This window comes from Eriocheir sinensis, chromosome 27, assembly GCF_024679095.1.
Source record: "Eriocheir sinensis breed Jianghai 21 chromosome 27, ASM2467909v1, whole genome shotgun sequence".
NCBI lineage: Eukaryota > Metazoa > Arthropoda > Malacostraca > Decapoda > Varunidae > Eriocheir > Eriocheir sinensis.
The window spans coordinates 9,278,405-9,298,520 of record NC_066535.1 but is presented as its reverse complement, the minus strand read 5'-3'; the positions used below and the strand labels follow the sequence as shown (position 1 = coordinate 9,298,520).

The 20,116-nt window shown below is 46.1% G+C and overlaps 1 long non-coding RNA gene across 1 annotated transcript; it reads left to right on the top strand.

The window, feature by feature from the left end:
* The first annotated feature begins 1,838 nt into the window (after window positions 1-1,838).
* Window positions 1,839-5,018, top strand: LOC127004095 (uncharacterized). Its single transcript, XR_007757628.1, has 2 exons — window positions 1,839-4,011; window positions 4,105-5,018. It is a non-coding gene; the product is annotated as an uncharacterized LOC127004095 (long non-coding RNA).
* Window positions 5,019-20,116: the final 15,098 nt, after the last annotated feature.

Here is a 20,116-nt window from a genome sequence, read left to right as displayed (position 1 = left end):
TGGGCAGGTTAGGTTTTTATATATGCGAGGGATGTAGGTTGGGGGTAGGAGGAAGGGTGAGGGGGGAGGGGTAGGGGTATGACAAGAGAAGAAGAAGGGTAGAAGAGAGGGTGCCCACTTTGTTTGACCCGATTATAGGAGACAAGAGACGAGGATAGGGAGATGAGTGTGTGGAGGAAGAGGAGGAATAGGAGTAAGAGGAGGAGGAGGGGAACGAGAACGAGAATTAATAGAGTAAGTGGACGAAAAGTGAAGTAGAACAGAAGGAGAAAGACGAGGAAGAGAATGGTAAGAAGGAGGAGGAAGAGGAGGACGAGATGGAGAGCTATTTAGAAGAGAGGAAGGAGAAGGAGGAGGACGAGGACGAGGAGGGAAAGTAGAAGACAGTAATAAAGATACGGAGAAAAAAATGAATCAAAACAAGAACTAATAAAAAGAAAATCAAGAAAAAGCGAAAACAATAAGGAAGAATAGAAAGAACAGAAGACGAAGGAGGAAAGGAAGAAGGAAAAGGGGTCTAAGGAGGATCAGAAGAGACAACAGTGAAGGAATTGAAGAGCTTGAAAGACGATCCAGCACCAACACAACACCAACCCTATTTGAACCCACGGACGGAGACAGACAGGGTTCCCGCCACTCGAAGTAAAAAAAAAAAAAAAGGCAAAAAAATAAAGGATTGGAATGTGTCAGCAGTAACGTCCTTAAAATCAGCAGGAGCCTTCAGCGACGTAACATAAAACAGCAGAGGAGACAGGAGGAGGGACAGAGCCATGAGGGAAGAGGAGGAGGAGGAGGAAGAGGAAGAAGAGGAGGGTGACGATAACATATACAGAAAGGAGACGAAGAAACTGCAACACACACACACACACACACACACACACACCAGGAGGAGGAGGAGGAGGAGGAGGCAGGAAGCAGTGAGTAGTGACAGTGAAAGAGAGCATTGTGGAGCAGCGGTGGTGGTGGTGGTAGTGGTGGTGGTGGTAGTGGTGGTGGTGGTGGTGGTGGTGGTGTTGGGTTCCTACGGGAGCCCTGCCGTCGGGGGCGTCCCTTTCCTGTCTCTTGGGTGAATAGACGGTAAGGGGGGGGGGGGGGGAGAAAGGGACGAAGGGATGAGATCATGAGAGGGAAGACTGACTATGGGGAAACGGTAAGGAGGAGGAAGAGAAGAAAAAGAAAAAGAAGGATTAGAAGGAGGAAAAGGGTATAAGGATAAGGACGAAACAGGAGACAATGGATAAGAGGAAAGACTGACAATGGGGAAACGGTAAGGAAGAGAAAGGGAAGAAAATGAAGAAGTATTAGAAGAAGGTGGAGGATGGTATGTGGATGACAAAGACACGGCAAACAAGTGAAAAAGAAAAAAAATACAGGAGGTGGAAGACTGTGGAGAATATTGAGGGAGTGATGATGGTGATGGTGATGGAGGAGGAGGAGGATGGTGGTTTAGGTTAGATTAGTATGATGATAGTGATGATGAAGATGATGACAGCAGTAGAAATAAAAGAAGTAAGAGAAGAAAAAGAAAAGTTGAAGAAGGAGAAAAAAAATAGAAGTTAAGGAGAAGCAGTGGAAGAGGAAGAGGAGGAATTGATAGGAAAAACAGATTTGGATGAGAAAGAAGGAGAGTGGAAGAAAGTGGAGAGGCTGTGGTAAATGGAAAAGGAGGAGGTGGAGGAGGGGGGGAGGACACGGGAGAAGAGTGGAGAGAAGAAGGCTGTGGAGGAGGAGGAGGAGGAGGAGGAGGAGGAGGAGAGAGAGAGAGAGAAGAAGGTGAGAGAGAGAGAGAGGAGAGAGAGAGAGAGCGAGAGAGAGAGAGAGAGAGAGAGAGAGAGAGAGAGAGAGAGAGAGAGAGAGAGAGGTAACCCGCATGACCCGAGGTAACTGAATCCCCCTCTTCACCTATTCACCTATTTCCCTGGAGAGAGAGAGAGAGAGAGAGAGAGAGAGAGAGAGAGAGAGAGAGAGAGAGAGAGAGAGATGGACGTTGGCTGTAAGGGCTTCAATGACAGACTGACCACACTGGGTTCGACTGCCGGCAAGCGATTAGCGGCGATTCTGAACCCGCTAAGCCCCGGTTCGAGATAGGCTTCGTTCGTAATTGAAAGCGAGAGAGAGAGAGAGAGAGAGAGAGAGAGAGAGAGAGAGAGAGAGAGAGAGATGGGGGTGGAGAGCAGTACTAACTAAACATATGGGAGGATAAGGATAGGAGATGAGTGGAGGAGGAGGAGGAGGAGGACGACGACACAAGGAATGAGGAGAAGGAAGAAAGGAAGAGAAATGAGTGTTAGGAAATAGAGATGAAGGAAGAAGGAAGGAAGGAAAGGAAAGAAGGATAAGCAGGAAGATGAAAGGATAAAGGAAGAAAGGGAAAGGAACAATTTATGAAAAAAGGAGAAAAAATATATAAAAAAAAAACGATATCATGAAAGGAGAGACGAAGGAAGAAACAAGGAAAATAAGCAATAAATCAAAATAATTAAATGGAAATTAATGATATAAAAAAAAGTAGATGAAAATTGAACAACGAATCCAATATAAAAGAATAACGAACAGAAAGAGAAATTTACATAGAGAGATAAAGAGGAAACTGGAGGAGATAAGTTAATGAGAGAAGAGGAGGAGGAGGAGGAGGAGGAGGGAAAAGAAAGGAAGGAAAGAAGATTAGACAAAAATGACGGAAACAGGATAAGGATGAGAGCAAAAATGAAGAAGAGTGGGAGGAGGAGGAGGAGGAGAAGGCAGCTGGTGACCCCAAAGGAAGGGAAGAAGAGGGAGAGGAGGAGGAAGAGGAGAGTGTGTGGGCCCTTGTGGGAAGTGGTGATGGTGATGGTGATGATGATGATGAGGATGGTGGGTTGGCTTAGGTTAGGTTAGTATGATGATAGTGATGATGATGATGATGGCAGTAGAAGAAAAAGGAAGAAGTTGAAGAAGGAGAAAGAAATAGAGGAGATTGATGATAGTGATGATGATGATGACAGCAGTAGAAATAGAAAAAGAAGCAAGAAAAGGAAAAGAAAGAAGTTGAAGGAGAAAGAAATAGAGGAGATTGATGATAGTGATGATGACGATGACGGCAGTAGAAAAAGAAGAAGTAAGAGAAGAAGAAAGAAGTTGAAGAAGGAGAAAGAAATAGAGGAGATTGATGATAGTGATGATGATGATGATGATGACAGCAGTAGAAATAGAAAAAGAAGTTAGAGAAGAAAAAGAAAGAAGTTGAAGAAGGAGAAAGAAACAGAGGAGATTGATGATAGTGATGATGATGATGACGGCAGTAGAAATAGAAGAATTAAGAGAAGAAAAGGGAAGAAGTTGAAGAAGGAGAAAGAAATAGAAGTTAAGGGAAGACAAGAGACAGAAGACAATAATCAACAAGAAAACAACAACAACAAAACACTACCACCCATACCACAGTGAAGAAGGGGAAGAAGAAATAAGAAGTAGAAGGGAAGTTAAGGGCAGACAAGATACAGAAGACAATAATTAACAAGAAAACAACAACAACAACAACAACAACACTACCCATACCGCAGTGAAGAAGAGGAGGGAGATATTAGCGTCAGTAATGGTGTGTGTGTGTGTGTGTGTGTGTGTGTAGCTAAATATAGTGAAAGTAAGGAGGGGAGAGAAAGGGGAGAGGGGGAGAAAGAAAAGAGGGGAGGAGGGAGGGGGAGAACACTAACATCAGAACACACTCGCAGACAATATCGCTAACTTTATTTTTATCTTCCTTTTATTTTATTTTCCTTATCATAGGGGTCCGAGGGGAGATAGAGGGAGAGAGGGGGAAGGGGGGAGCAAAGGAGGGAGGGAGAGAGAGGGGAGAGTTGACTTATTTTTCTCTTTCCTTATCATTGAGGTATATAAGAGGCAAAAGAGAGAGGGAGGGAGAGAGAGCGGGAGGAAAAAGTGAAGAAAAGTAAAGGGAGAGAGAAAGAGAAAAGGAGGAAGGGAGAGCAGGGAAAGAGAGAGAAAAGGAGAGGTAGAGAGAGGAGGAGGAAAAAAGTGCAGAAAAGTAGAAGGAGGGAGAAAAGAAAGGAGGTAAAGGGAGAGAGAGAGAAAGAGAAAAGGAGGAAGAGAGAGAGGGGGAGGAAAAAGGTGCAGAAAAGTAGAGGGAGGGAGAAAAGGAAGGAGGTAAAGGGAGAGAGAGAAAGAGAAAAGGAGGAAGGGAGAGTGGTGAAAGAGAGAGAAAAGGAGAGGGGGAGGGAGAGGGAGAGAGAGAGAGTTGGAGAGACGTGGAGGTCTTTTTTTTATCTTTTATCTAATCTGCCGTACCCTCCGCCTGGCCCATGTGAGGACGAGGTCAGGACGAAGAGGAGGAGGAGGAGGAGAAAAGGGAAAGATACTGAGCAGCGCCTCGGAGGAAAGACTCACAAGATTCAGAGACCATTGGATTGTGTTATTTATATTTTTTTTTCCTCCCGACACGTGGAAAGGGATGGCGGGAAAGGGGAGAGAGAGAGAGAGAGAGAGAGAGAGAGAGAGAGAGAGAGAGAGAGAGAGAGAGAGAGAGAGAGAAAGGAAATGGCATAGATAGACGAAAGTTGGTGGGTAAAGGAAAGTAACGGAGAGGAAATGAGAGACACGTAATTTAGGTGAGTGTGAAAAAATAGGAAAATAAAGTAGAGAAGAAGGAAAAGGAGGAAAAAAGTAGAAGCAATAAAAGAAAACGAAGGGGATGGAAATGGGAGAAAGAAGTAGATAAGTGTGAAGAGGAAAGGAAAAGAAAGTATGAAGGAGAAGGAGAAGGAAGAAAGTAGAAAAAAAAGACGAAAAGGTAAAGAAAAGTAAGGAAGAGGAAATGGGAGAAAGTAGATAACTGTGAAGAGAATAGGAAAATAAAAAGTAGAGAAGAAGGAAAAGGAGGAAGAAAATAGAAGAAGAAAAAGACGAAGTTAAGAAAAGTAAGGAAAGAATAAAGGAGGAGGAGGAAAAAAGTAGAAAAAGGAAGAAGACGAAGAAGTAAAGTAAGGAAGAGGAAATGGGAGAAAGGAGTAGATAAGGAAAAGAAAGTAGAAAAAGGAAGAAGACGAAGAAGTAAGGAAGAGGAAATGGGAGAAAGGAGTAGATAAGGAAAAGAAAGTAGAAAAAGGAAGAAGACGAAGAAGTAAAGAAGGAAGAAGAAAAGAAGAAAGGGAAAGGCCATCGTTATCTAATCCGTAACCCGCCTTCTATTCATATTCTAATGGCGATGATGATAAGGAAGAAAATGACCCCCCTCCCCCCCCCCCCCCTCCTCCTTCCCCTCCCGTATCCCCCCCGAAGAAAAATGTTAGGCGCGCGATAATGAGTGATAAGATAGTGTATAACAACAACAACAACAACAACAGCGAGAGTGATGATGATGATGATGATGGTGATGATGATGATGCGACAAGAATATCATTGTCATCATCATCATCATCATCTTTCTATAACGGTAAAACATCAACAAAACAAAATAACGAAATAAAACAAAAACAAAACTTAGAATATCAAAAGAGTAAAAAAAAAAAAAAATGTAAAAAATAACAAAAAGAAAACAAAAAGAAAACATCAACAAACACACAAAAAAGTGAAACAAACAAACAAACAAACATCATCATCATTCATAACAGCATCATTAACAACGTCAACAACAAATCAAGCAAAAAAAAAATTAAAAAACAAACAAAACAACAAGCAAACAAACAAACAACAGGTGCACAGGAGTAATTACACCTGTCCGGCTTCCACTCACCTGTCCACCTCCCACGAGACCTGCCCCTTCCCCCTCTTAACCCCCCCCCCTTCCCCCTCCCTCCCACCCAACCGTTAGGACAGGTCACAATGGGATGAGGGAGGAGGGAAAGGGATAAACGGTATACAGGGAGGTCAGGTCACACACACACACACACACACACACACACACACACACACACACACAGAGGCGGAACAAAATGAGTACAAAGGGAATATCACCGCCCTTTGTGACCTCAAATTAGTGTCCTCGTGTGTGTGTGTGTGTGTGTCTGTATGTGTGTGTGTGTGTGTGTGTGCTTGAGTCATGTTATATAGTCTCCCCTTTCCTCTCTCTCTCTCTCTCTCATGCTCTTATCCTATCCTTATCCTATTATCCTTCTCTTCCCATCCTCCCTCCCTCTCTCCTTTCCTCCTCTTCTTTCCCCTTCCCTCTTCCATCCCTCTGAATCCTCCCTCTTCCTCTCTTCTCTCTTTCCCTCCCCCATTCAATCTGGTGTCACGCTTCCTTGATCCTCTCAGCTAATCGTGGTCAAAGATGGGGTCAGGTCAGACAAGGTCACGCCCCCTCCACGCGCCGGACAGGTCATTTCACTCCTTTTCCTCCCACCCCACACTTCCTCTCACCACCTTCTCTCCCTTCCTTCCTCGTATCCCTTTCCCACCCTCTCTCCCTTCCTCCTTCCCTCCCTCCCTCCCTGCTCTGGACCGTTCTTCACTTCCTACTTTTCTGTTTCTTCCTTTTTTTCTTTCTTTCAATCTTCCTTTTTTCATCCTTCCTACCTCTTTTCATTTTCACTTTCTATTCCTTTTTCTTTTCTTTTTTATTATTTAGCGTTCCTCTTCTTACCGTTCTCACCCCCTCTTCCTATTTTCCTCTCTTCCACACACCCTTTCATTCTCCTCTTTCGTACTTTTCCCATTCTACTTTTCCTCTTCCTCTGTTTACCCCTTCCCCGTTTTCCTCTCTTCCTCTTTCCTCCTTATTCAGCCATTTTCTCTTCCTCCTGTTCTTCTATCACTCCCATCTCATCCATTCCTCTCTCTTCTCTTGTATACCTTGTTTATTCATACTTTCTTCTTACTCATATTCTATACTCATCTTCCTTTACCCTTCCATACCTACCTCTTCTTATGTATTACTCCTCTTCCTTCCTTCTCCTCTTCCCTTCTATTCCTTTCCCATTCCTCCTCTTCCTTCTCTCTCCTCTTCCCTTCCCTCTTCCACTCTCCCTTCCCTCCTCTTCCCGTTTATCCTATCTCCACTCTCACTTGTTCTTCTTTTGTATTCCTTCTCCTCCTTTTTCCTCCTCCTCTTCCCTCCTGTTTGTCCCTCACCTGTTATCCTATCTCTCCCTCTCACCTGATTCCCGAGAGGCAGGTGAGCTGGATAATTAGCGTTCAGGTGACCCTAATTAGTGAGGCACGTGGCGGGCGACCTCAGATGACCTTGAAATAGGAGCGAACCGAGCCCGTCCACGCTTCCTCAAATACCCCCAGGTCAGGTCAGGTCCCGTCATGTGTTTGTTTGTTTGTTTGTTTGTTTCAGCTTCCGATTTTGTTTTGTTTTGTTTCTGGTTGTTTTATTTATTTTTTTCTTTCATTTTTCTTCCCTCCATTTCGTGTATACGTTTGTTTGTCTTTTTATTATTATTATTATTATTATTATTATCATTATTATTACTTATTGTTGTTGTGGCATCTATTCTTCCTGTTATTTTTTTTCTCAATTCTTTCTACTGCTACTACTACTACTACTACTACTACTACTATTACCACCACTACTACTACAACTGCTACTACTACTACTACTATTTGAGAGAGAGAGAGAGAGAGAGAGAGAGAGAGAGAGGAGAAGAGGAGGAGGGAGGAAAGGGGGGAAAATAAGGAGGTGGGGGAGGACAGGTGTTTGTTGAGAGCACTTTGCAGGTGTGTCAGAAAAGGCCACACTTGCCCCTCTCCTCCTCTCCCTTCCCTCCCTCATGTTTTGCTCCCCACTCTCCCCACACACCTCATCTTCCTCTCAACTTGCACCTCATCTCTCCCTTTTTCAGTCCCTCACTTCACAACCCTCATCTCTTATCCTTCCTTCACTCGTGTCTATATATCCGTCTATCTGTCTATCTATCTATGTATATTTATGACAGGTAGGTAGATAAGATTGGTAGGTAAATAGAGATAGATAGACAAACTTAAAACCTAGAAGCATGTGCAATAGGACTCGTTCGTAAGGGGATAGTCCATGAGTTAGCCTGCATAAGAGTGAGTCAGATACATGAGTCAGGGGACACCACCACCACCACCACCACCTTCCCGCGACACGTCAGTTAGTCACATAAGAGTCAGTCAAAAGCCACCACCCCGTTGAGTCACCGAGCCAAGCCGATTCACTGAGCCGAGCCGAGTTGAGCCGAGCCGAGCTGAACCAGGAACGCGCTGAGATGAGTCACATTCATGCGTGCGTGTTCAAGGACGATGGGTAGATACGGACGGCTCAGTCAGTCAGTCAGTCAAGGATAGAGTCGGGTTGTGGGGTGCTCAGTGAAGTGTTATGCTGCTGTTATCTCTCTTGTTCTTGTTCTTTATTTTCCTTGTTTTCATCATTATCTTCCTCTTGTTCTTCTTGTTCTGCTTCATCTTCGTCGTCGTCTTCCTCTTCTTTTTCTTCACTTTTCTTTCCTTTTTTCTCTTATCTTTACCACTTCCAGGCTTCCACTCTTACTACTACTACTACTACTACTACTACTACCACCCATAATAAAGTAAGTCATATTAGTAAAAATAGTATCCAGACAGCTCCCTTCTCTCCTACCCCCTTCCCCCCCTTCAGCGATATCCGGGGTGGGCCCATGAGTCAGTTCAAAGGGGAGAAGGGGTGAAGGGGAGGGAGATCAGGGGGTGGGGAGGGGAGAAGGGGGGAGGTCAGCACTCGACCCTCGATAACCCCCCCTTGACCTCCTCTGTGTGGCCTCCGGGGTAACACTTCCGGTGGTGTGTGTTGCAGGGCGCTGGTGGTAGTGATAGTGGTGGTGGTGGTGGTGATACGGGGGTAGAGGTTAGAGTGGTTGTGATAATGGTAGTGGTGGTGGTGATAGTAGGGGTTAGAGGTTAGAGTAGTTGTGATGGTGGTAGTTTGAAATGGTGGTTGAGATGGTGGTTTTGGTTGGGGTTAGAGGTGTTAGTTGAAGGCGTGGTGGTGGTGGTGGTGGTGGTGGTGTTAGAGTAGTTGTGGTGATGGTGGTAGTCTGAAGTGGTGGCTGAGATGGTGGTTTTGGTTGGGGTAAGAGGTGTTAGTTGAAGGCATGGTGGTGATGGTGGTGGTGGTGGTGGTGTTGAATAAGGCAAGGCAAGGTAATGAGCGTTTCAGGGTCACTCAGCCCGTTGACGTGTGATACAATGTGTGTGTGTGTGTGTGTGTGTGTTGCCGGATATTCTTGGGTCGACGTGTTGGGTGTTGGAGCAATGGCGAGTGTTGCCAGCGTGGCGGGGAAGGTCTCTCTCTCGAGCGGCGGGAGCCAAGGGCGGGTCGGGTCGAGAGGGGCGGAGGCGGGGCGGGGCGGGACGAGCGGGGGACGAGAAGGGAGGGAGAGCAGCGTTACCACATCGGGCGGGCGGCGGAACCTCGCATGGCTACCGTCCCGTCGCGTCCTGGGCAGTGAATATGGCTCTGCGTAGACACTGGAGGAGGAGTGGGACATGGAGGAGAGGAGGAATGAGTAGGAGAGGTATTTGATGTGTCTTCGTCAGGTCAGTAGGGAGAGAGATAAAGCGTTGGGGCGAGGTAGTGTCGGGTCACGAGGATCTGGCTATAGTGGCGCGTGAAGGAGGTCGGGCCTCGTTTACTGGCGGACCCGCGCGGCCACGGCCACCACTTGCACCACGCCGCCGCCGCCTCTCCGCCCTCACCACCATCTCGATCTTGAGGGTATTTGAGTGCCGTGCCCATCTCCGCGGCGGGCGAGGAGGAGGGTGGAAGGGCGGGGAGGAGGGCGGGGCAGGGGCGGAGTGGCCGTGAGTCATATGTGAGTCGGTAGGTCGGGCGAGGTGAGGAGGTTAGGGAGGCCGGGGCTCGTGCATCCACCGTGGACCCGCGCCGCCGACCCTAGGCACGCCCGACACACGTGGTATAACCTTACCTGCGCCGCCGCCACCACCGTCACCGCCGCCGCCGCCCTTGTAAGACTGCCACGTGCGTCTTCCCTTCGCGTCGGGGTGGAGGTGGAGGAGTCGCCCACCCACCCCCCTCAACACCACCACCATCACCACCAGCCGCCCGTGCACGTGGGTGGTTGGGGTGGGTGGATGGGTGCGCTCGTCTCCCCCTTACTCCCCTTCTCCCCGTCTCTCACTTCACCACGTGTTTTCTTTGCTTCGCTCTCCCCATGTGGTGTGGGTGATTGTTGGAGGGTGAATGGTTGGGTGATGGAAGTGGGGAGTGTAGGGGAAGAGGTGGTGGGGAGACTAACCATTTTCCTTCCTATCTTTTAATTTTCTTGTTCTGTTTTGCTTTTATTATTTTTCTTAGGGGAATGAGGGGGTGGGGAGGGGGAAGAAGTAGGGGAAAGGGGTGAAATGTTGGGGATGGAGGGTGAGGGGGAGGTTTGGGGAAAGGTGGAATGAGAGGGATGAGAATGGGGATTGGGGAGGATAAGGGAATAAGTGAAATGAGAGGTGTTTTTGATTGAATGCTCTCTCTCTCTCTCTCTCTCTCTCTCTCTCTCTCTCTCTCTCTCTCTCTCTCTGCAAGGATTCTCTTTCATATTAAAATTTAAAATCAATAAGTATATAATAATAAACAGACTGAATGCAAACTTTGAAGGGAATTCTCTCTCTCTCTCTCTCTCTCTCTCTCTCTCTCTCTCTCTCTCTCTCTCTCTCTCTCTCTCTCTCTCTCTCACCCATCACTGTGCCTCATTTCACCCCACAACCCCGATCCCCTTACCCCCCCATCCCCCTCCCCCTCCCCCTTTCTTATCCTCACCTACCATAACCTTGGGCTCACCACCACCACCACCATGCCTCGCCCCAGCTCAGGTGAGGCCCGGGGCACAGAGTTCGTTACTGGGGCAGGTAGAGAACCCCCCTCCTTCTCCCTCTCCCCTGTATACCTCCACCTCCCCCCTCCGTCACTTCCTTCTCTCTCCCCCCCCTCCCCCCCTTATACAGAAGTGTGTGAGCGAGGAAGTGATGTCAGCGCTGATCGCCCCAGGAAGTGACCAGCGAGAGAGAGAGAGAGAGAGAGAGAGACCTTATCTTTTTTGCCACTAAACTACAGGAAACTTCTATCTCGCTCCCCCTCGTTGTTATAGGAGAGAGAGAGAGAGAGAGAGAGAGAGAGAGAGAGAGAGAGAGATCCCTTTGCCTCACTTTGAAAGTTTAAATTGCAGTACGCTTTAAAAGTGCGGCAAGTATTTTTTTATCGAGAGAGAGAGAGAGAGAGAGAGAGAGAGAGAGAGAGAGATTCCCCTCAAAGTTTGCATTGTCTTTTTTATTATTTATTATTGATTTTACTATGAAAGTAAGAGAATGCTTGCGGAGAGAGAGAGAGAGAGAGAGCATCCCATACCTTTCATTCCCGCGTGTTCCTACTTATTGTACACACACACACACACACACACACACACACACTTTATCTCTCCCTCACTCGTGCCCACACTCATATTTCACACATAGGAAATAGCTATGGGCGGGACTGACAACCGAGAGAGAGAGAGAGAGAGAGAGAGAGAGAATAAAAAAAGTAATAACAGGTAGAAAGTTAACGTGACGACAATGAAGAAAAAAAGAACAACGAAATGGTCAGCCTCGTCTTCCCTCCTCCTCCTCCTCCTCCTCCTCCTCCCACGTGCTGACTCCCACACCTCCTGACACCCTCGCTATCAGCCCATGTTGTGACCCACGCTTATCGCACGTCTGGCAGCCACGGGTAAACAAGACACGGCTTCGTACGTCAGCGGGGAGTTGTCGTACACCCCGATAGAAGAAGCAGAGAGAGAGAGATTTACGAAAGTACTAGTAAAGGAAATAATGATAACACGAACTAAGATAAAAAAAGAGACAAGACTTCCAGATGTTTACAGAGAGAGAGAGAGAGAGAGAGAGAGAGAGAGAATTATTTAGGAAAGGAAAGAAAGATGAAAAGAATGTAGAGATAAAGAGAGAGAGAAGAATTCCAGGTATTTACAAACGCAATACAAAAAGGAAATGAAAATAAAACGAACAGAGAGAGATGTTGATAGGAGGAAGAGGGGGTTGGGGGAAGGGAAGCTGTGTGTGTGTGTGTGTGTGTGTGTGTGTGTGTGTGTGTGTGTGTGTGTGTGTGTGTGTGTGTGTGTGTAAGATAAGGCGATAACTGACTCCCACTTTTGGAGAGAGAGAGAGAGAGAGAGAAGGTGCCTCTATTCCCAAGGGGTGGATGGAGAGAGAGAGGAGGAAAAGGAGGAGACAAAAAGAAAAAGAAGAGGTGGAGAGATGAAAAGAGAAGAGGTCAAGAGAGGTCGAAGAGATAAAAAAAAAAGGAGGAGGATGAAGAAGAGGGATGGAGGCGTGATGGAGAGGAAGAGGAAGAGGAAGACTTGCCATTAGTAGGAAGAGGAGGAGGAGGAAAGGAAAAGTAAGAGGAGAAAGATTTGGACCATTATAGGAAGAGAGTGAGAGGAAAGATTTAGCTGAGAGGAGGAGAGAGACGGAGGGGGCACTCATTTATTTTTCCTTTCTTTTTACGAACAGAAAACGGAACACCATTACACAGAGAGAGAGAGAGAGGGTGGAGGGTGGGATGACTGGCGCGTAGGTGGAAGAGGAGGAGGAGGAGGAGGAGAGAACGATGGAGGGAAGGAGGGAGAAGGGAAGTTATGTATGTAGGTAGGTAGGAAGGTGTGGGCGTTAGGAGGAGGAAGAAGAAGAGGAGGAGGAGGAGGAGGAGGAGGAGGGAAGTGTAGGTTAGGTTTGGACAGAATCAATAGAAGTAGAAAATGTGTGTGAAGTGGAAGAGAAGTGTGTGTGTGTGTGTGTGTGTGTGTGTGTGTGTGTGTCATCGAGGTCACAGAGGCAGGAAGTGTGACCCCCCCCCCTCCCCCTCCTCCTCTCCCCCTTCCCTCCTTCCCTCCGTCTCTGGGGCATGAGTTACGCCTGACGCATTTAATAACCAACCCTCTCTCTCTCTCTCTCTCTCTCTCTCTCTCTCTGATCTTGCTTTTCTCGCATTCATTTCCATTCTGCAACTTTCTCCTCCTCTTCCTCTTCCTTTTTTCCCCCCTCTCCCACCTGTCCTTCCTTCCCTCCTTTCCCTTCTCTTTACCATCCCTCACCTTACCTTCACTCCCCTTCTTTTTCTCTCCTTTCCCTTACCTCCCTTTTCCCTCCGCTCTCCTTACTCCCCTTCTTTCTTTCCCTCTTCTCTCTCACTTTAGGTCTTTTCTCCACCTCTTTTCCCCTTTGGAGGAGGAAGGGGAGGAGGAAGAGGAAGAAGAGGGGGAGAGAAAAGAAGAAAGGAAACGGAGAAAATATGACATTACAACACGTATGAGAGAGAGAGAGAGAGAGAGGGGGGTCCTCTTATCTATGGTGACCTCACTAAACCCTCTTGCATACAATGGATGGCCTTGTTTGATTCTTTTTCTCCACCTCCTCCACCTCCTCCTCCTCCTCCACTCTTTCCACTTGTTTCTTTCTTTTTCTCCTCTTGTTCCTTTCATATCGTTGCCACCTTTGCTATCATTCTTTTTTATCTTTTTTTTTTATCTCTTTCGCCAGATTTTTATTCATGTTGTTTTGCTCTTGTTTCTTTACTTTTTTTTCTTTCGTCATTCTCTCTCTCTCTCTCTCTCTCTCTCTCTCTCTCTCTCTCTCTCTCTCTCTCTCTCTCTCTTCATTTCTCTTATTTTGTCGTGTTTTCTCTTCACTGTCTTTTTTTTTATTCTTGTCCATATTCTTGACTTTTCTTCTTTTCCTTTTTTCTTTTCCTTTTTTACCGTTTTCGTTTTTTTCCCTCTTCCCGTTCCCTTCCCATCTCTTCTTTACTGTTTTCCTTTCTCTTCTCTTTTTTTAGTTATTGCTTCTTCCTTATCTTCCATCTCTTCTTTTTTTATCCTCCTCTTCTTCCTCTTTCTCTTTTCACGACAGTTTCCTCTCATTTATATCACCACCATCACTTCTTCTTTTTCTGATTGTTATTTTTCTTTCATTTCTTTTCTCTGCTATTTCTTTTTATCATCATGTTCTCCTCCTCCTCCTCCTCCTCCTCCTCCTGTCCATTCTTCCCTCGACGTCGTGAGGTAATGACCGGCCGTGCGTATCTCCTCCTCCTCCCCCCCCCCCACCTCTCTCTCTCTCTCTCTCTCTCTCTCTCTCTCTCTCTCTCTCTCTCTCTCTCTCTCATTCATATCTCCCTTCCTGTTGTTCTCTCGTATCTTTATCCTTTGCTATATTGCACGAGAGAAAGAGAGAGAGAGAATGATGATGATGATGATTTTGTAATGATGGAAGGAGGAAAAATGTGCAAGGAAATGAATGAGGGAGGAAGGAAAGGAAGGAAGGGAGGTAAAGAAGATGAAGGAAGGGAGAGAAAGGAGGAGGAAGGGAGGAAGGAAAGAGGAAGTACAAGGTGTGGCCGCCAGGGTGGGTGGACTTTGTGAACGATAAGGGAGAAGTGGAAGAGATAGGGATATATGGAGGGAGATTGGGGAAGGGTGGGAGGGAGAGAGGAGGGGAGCTTAAAAGGAGAGATGGGAGAAGAGTTACAAGGGAGAAAGGAAAGGGGAAGGGAAAAGGGAAAGGGAGAGGTCAGCTACGGAAGGGGGAGAAGGGGAACAGTAAAGGGAAAGATGGAAAAAGTTATAGGAAAGGGAGGAAGGGAGGAAAGGGGTGAGGGTGAAGAAGGGGAGAAGGGTAAAGGGAGGAGATGGGAGAAGAGGTAGATACGGGGTAGAGGAGGAAGGGGGGAATGGTGTAGATGGGAAATGGAGGAGGAAAAAAATATTATAGAAGAAGGGAAAGGGGGAAGAAAGGAAAGAAAAGGAACGGAGTAGGGAAGAAGAGAGGAAGGGGAGAGAGAGAGAGAGAGAGAGAGAGAGAGAGAGGTGCATTACAAGTATTATGGAAAGGAAGGGAGGAGGGAGGAGGGAGATATGCATATAAGTAAAGGGGAAAGGAAAAGGCGGAGGGAGGGTTATAAGGACAAGGAGGAGGGGGAAGAAGAGGAGGAGGAGGAGGAAGAGGGAGGGAGAAGTGTGTTATCAGTGGCACGGGAGGTCAGTGCCACGAGGAGGAGGAGGAGGAGGAAGAAGAGGAGGAGGAGGAGGAGGAGGAGGAGGTAAAGTAGGGCGGCCATTGACCCGTCTGTGCCTTCCCGGGGTCACATGAGGTCACCGTCACCATCACCACCTCCTCCTCCTCCTCCTCCTCCTCCTCCTCCTCCTCCTCCTAAAAAGCGGTGTTGTCATGTCCCTGTTCGTCATATTCACCGGTCACGTTCAAATGATTGGTTAACTCTTACGGGGGAGGAGGAGGAGGAGGAGGAGGAGGAGGAGGAGGAGGGACAAGGGGGGGGCAGGCTGCGTTTGTGTCAATGGAGAAGAAGGAGGAGGAGGAGGAGGGAGGAAGAAAGTGGAGGAGTTGGTGTATTTCTGTGCCGTGTGTGTGTGTGTGTGTGTGTGTGTGTGTGTGTGTGTGTGTGTAGACAGACTAAATTGTAGCCTTTTGACGGAGGGGAAGACATGACTTAAAGACCCGCCTCGCTTCTGTTCCTTTCTTCCTTTCTTCCTTGTCCTGTTTCTATCTTCGTTTTGTTTTGATGTTTTTATTTCCTTCTTTCTTTCTTCCTTTTTTTTTTGTCTTCTTTCTTTCTTCTCCTTCGTTTTATTTTGATGTTTTTATTTCCTTTCTTCCTTCCTATCCTTTCTTTCTTCCTTTTTTTGTCTTCTTTCTTTCTTCTCCTTCGTTTTATTTTGATGTTTTTATTTCCTTTCTTTCTTCCTTTTTTTGTCTCCTTTCTTCTTCGTTTTATTTTGACGATTTTATTTCTTCCTTCTTTCTTCCTTGTCTTCTTTATTCTCCTCTTCATTTTTATTATTCGTGTTTATTTCATTCTTTCTTCCTTTTTCTTTCTTTCTTCCTTTTTTTGTCCTCTTTATTCTCTTCCTCGTTTTATTTTTCGTGTTTATTTCATTCTTTCTTTCTTCCCTTTTTCGTTTTATTTTTCGTGTTAATTTCCTTTCTTTCATCCCATCATTTCTTTCTTCCTTTTCTGTCTTCTCCTCCTTCGTTATTTTTTTCGTTTTATTTCTTTCTTTATTTCTTCTTCTCCTTTCTTTCTTCCTTTCACTATTATGTTCTCGGCCAGTTCATGCATTTTTTTTCTCCTTCGTTCGTATCAGAGTAAAAAAAAATAACTCCCATTCCAACGCTTTTCATTCTTTCTCTTGTTATTTTTAGTTTCATGCATTTTTCTATTTATTCTTTTTCCTTTTGCTTCGATCATACCCAAAAAAATATACGTACACATTCTATCTCTTTTTCTTTCTTTCTTTATTCCTATTCTCTTTACTTTTCATGCATTACTTTTTTATTATTATTTTTTGCTTCGTTTCTATCAGAGCCAAAAATACCGATCTCGCTGTTTTTCTTGTTTTTCTTCTTCCTTTCCCTTCCTATTCTGTCTCTGTATCTCTCTATCTCTTTGCTTCTCTCTGCCTCTTTCTCTTCCTCATTCTCTTCTACCAATGCAGCTGTTGTTAGTCTGGGCAACGGTGGTCCTCTCTCTCTCTCTCTCTCTCTCTCTCTCTCTCTCTCTCTCTCTCTCTCTCTCTCTCAGTGGTCAGTTCCCGATGGTTGGTTTTTGCATTGGTCAGTGAGAGAGAGAAAGGGAGGGAAGGGAGATAGGATGGGAGGAGAGAATGCAGGGAGGGAAGGAGGAAAGGGAGAAGGGAGATAGAAGGAGGCTCGCTTGACCATCACCCAGGAAGGACAATACGAAGGAGGGAAGGATGACAGGCCGAGATGACGAAGGGAGGGAGGGAGAGGGAAGGGAGGGAGAGATGACCAGTCTGCAGTTAGATAGCATGGGAGGGAGGGAGGGAAGAATAGGGGAAAGGTAGGAGAGAGAGAGAGAGAGAGAGAGATGGGGGGGAGCAGTGACCCATGGAAGATTCTGTTTTTATACTCTCTCTCTCTCTCTCTCTCTCTGACCTTATAACATTATCTTATCTTAGGAACCTGGTTAGTAGTTCTTTTTTTCTTCTTTTTTTAATGCGTCATAATATCTCATTCTTACCCACACACACACACACACACACACACACACACACACACACACACACACACACACACACACACACACACACACACACAAACTTTTGCTCATTCATTTCATCAATTATTTAGTCAGTCTATCAATCAATGGGTCGGTCAGTCTGTCACTACTACTACTACTACTACTACTACTACCACTACTACTACCACTACCACTACTGCTGCTACTACTACTACTACTACTACTACTTCTACTACCACCACCACCTCCACCACTGCTACTACCACTACTACCACCGTTACTGCTACTACTTCTACTACTACTACTACTACTACTACTACTACTTCTACTACTACTACTACTACTACTACTACTACTACTATCACCAATAATAATGATAAGTAATTTTTTTTTTTATTATTATTTTTATTCTTTTATTTTCGGATAACCTTGGAGGAGGGTCTTCATATCTTCCTCCTCCTCCTCCTCCTCCTCCTCCTCCTCAGGTCACACGAAGAGATAAGGTAACATAGTCTCCTCTACCCTGTCTTCTGATATCTTCCTGACCTCTGTCCTCCTCTCCTCCTCCTCCTCCTCCTCCTCTCCTCTTCTACCTCCTCCTCCATGTTCCCGTCTAGCATCTACTGTACGCTCTTTTCTCCTCTTCCTCATTCTCTTCCATCACACTATTCTCCTCCTCCTCCTCCTCCTCCTCCTCCATGTTCCCGCCCTATCTCTACTGTACCGTCGTTTTACCTCCTCTTCCTCCTCCTCCTCCTTCTCCTCTATCATGCTTCTTACTATCTTCCTCCTCCTCCTCCTCCTCCTCCTTCTCTTCCTCATCATCATTTTACTGAACCAGGAGTTATGTTTTGGCACCCCCTCCTCCTCCTCCTCCTCCTCCCCCCTGTCTGTTATGATGGAATCCGCGCTTTCCTGGATAAACTGACTCACGACATTCCTCCTCCTCCTCCTCCTCCTCCTCCTCCTCTTCTTCTTCCTTGACTCTTCATTATGTAGCTTTTTTTTCTGTATTTTTCTTTACTTTTTAATTTTCTTTTCTTTTTTTCTTTCTTTTTCTTACTCTTATCCTTTTCCTCCTCATTTTTATCTCGCACTTTTCCTCTTCCTCCTCCTCCTCTCTCCCTCCCTTCCTTATCTTTCCTCCTCCTCCTCCTCCTCCTCCCTTACTCTGTTCTTTAATTGTTCATGTCTCCTTACATTACCTTCCTTAACTTCTTCCTTATATCTCCTCCTCCTCTTTCTCCTCCTCCTCTTTCTCCTCCTCCTCTTCCTCCTTTACTCTGTTCTTTATTTGTTCATGCTCTCTTTTCATTGCCTTCCTTAACTTCTTCTTCATTATTTCTCCTCCTCCTCCTCCTCCTCCTCCTCCACCTGCTCCCTTTTGTTCATGCTCTTCTTCCACTTTACCTTCCTTTAACTTCTTCCTTATCTCTCCTCCTCCTCCTCCTCCTCCTCCTCCTCCTCCTCCACCACCTGCTCCCTTTTGTTCATGCTCTTCTTCCACTATACCTTCCTTTAACTTCTTCCTTATCTCTCCTCCTCCTCCTCCTCCTCCCTCCTCCTCCTCCTCCTCCTCCTCCGCGGCACTAGTAACACCGGTGAGCTCTGATAATGCAAGAGATAAGGGTAATTTCCGTGCGGGCGGGCGGGCGGGCAGGGGGGGTTGTTACACCTCGCCCTCATCCCTCGGCCCCCTCACCCACGCAGTCTCTCTCTCTCTCTCTCTCTCTCTCTCTCTCTCTCTCTCTCTCTCTCTCTCTCTCTCTCTCTCTCTCTCTCTCTCTCTCTCACACACACTCTCTCTCTCACACACACACCTTTAACGCATTTCCTCTTTACTTTCGCTTTCCTACTTACCCATTAACCTACCTGTGTATACCTGCTTACCTACTTAATTAATTACTCGTTACCTACTTACCTAACTACCTGTATCTATCTATCTTTACATCTATCTATCTATCTACCTACCTACCTACCAACCAAATCTTACCTTCCTTCTACCTATTTACTTGCCTCTCTACCTTCCTATCTAATTATCTACCTAACCTTACCTTAACTACCTACCTATATCTATCTGTCTACCTGTCGTCTTGTCTACTTTACCTTGCTTTCCTTCCTCTTCATTCCTTACCTATTCACTCATAAATCTTCTTCCTCCTCTTCTTCTTCTTCTTTTGTTAGTAGTAGTATTCTCTCTCTCTCTCTCTCTCTCTCTCTCTCTCTCTCTCTCTCTCTCTCTCTCTCTCTCTCTCAAACACCTTTTTCCCAGTTTCCTTCTTCTTTTTTTATTTCCTACGGCTGCCTCTTTTCATTTCTTCCTCCTCCTCCTCCTCCTCCTCCTCCTCCTCTGAATATGCGACGGGAAGAGAAGGGAGGAGGGAAAAGGGGAGAGGACACATCACGGGGCAGCTAAGAAGATATTTTTACTTTCCGAAACCCTCCTCCTCCTCCTCCTCCACATCTTCCTCCTCCTTTCTACTTCGACCCCTGTGTGACCTTGTGCTTTTCTCTCTCTCTCTCTCTCTCTCTCTCTCTCTCTCTCTCTCTCTCTCTCTCTCTCTCTCTCTCTCTCTCTCTCTCTCTCTTTTGTCCCATCATTCTCCCATCATGCTTCAGCCTTGTGTGTGTGTGTGTGTGTGTGTGTGTGTTCGTGTGTTTGTTTTTGTTGACATTTACATTATGCTTTCATTACTACAACCACCACCGCCACCGTCAACAATTACAACAACAACAACAACAACAACGTTAGCATAATCACTTCTTCCTTTTCCTCCTCCTCCTCCTCCTCCTTCTCCTCCTCCTCCTCCTCCTCCTCCTCCTTGCCGCTGCGTATGTCCGTCGTATTTTTTTTTTTTTTTTTTTTTTCATTAGTGATTATTATTATCCCGGATGCCACCCACTTAAGCGTCCTCCTCCTCCTCCTCCTCCTCCTCCTCCTCCTCCTCTTCCTCCTCCTCCTCCTCCTCCTCTCTATCATGCTGCACTGCTTTTTCTCTCCCACTTCTTGACCACTAATCGCTTCTCGCTTTGTCTCCTCCTCCTCCTCCTCCTCCTTCCACTCATCTCTCAAGCTCTCCTACCCCACAGTCTCTCTCTCTCTCTCTCTCTCTCTCTCTC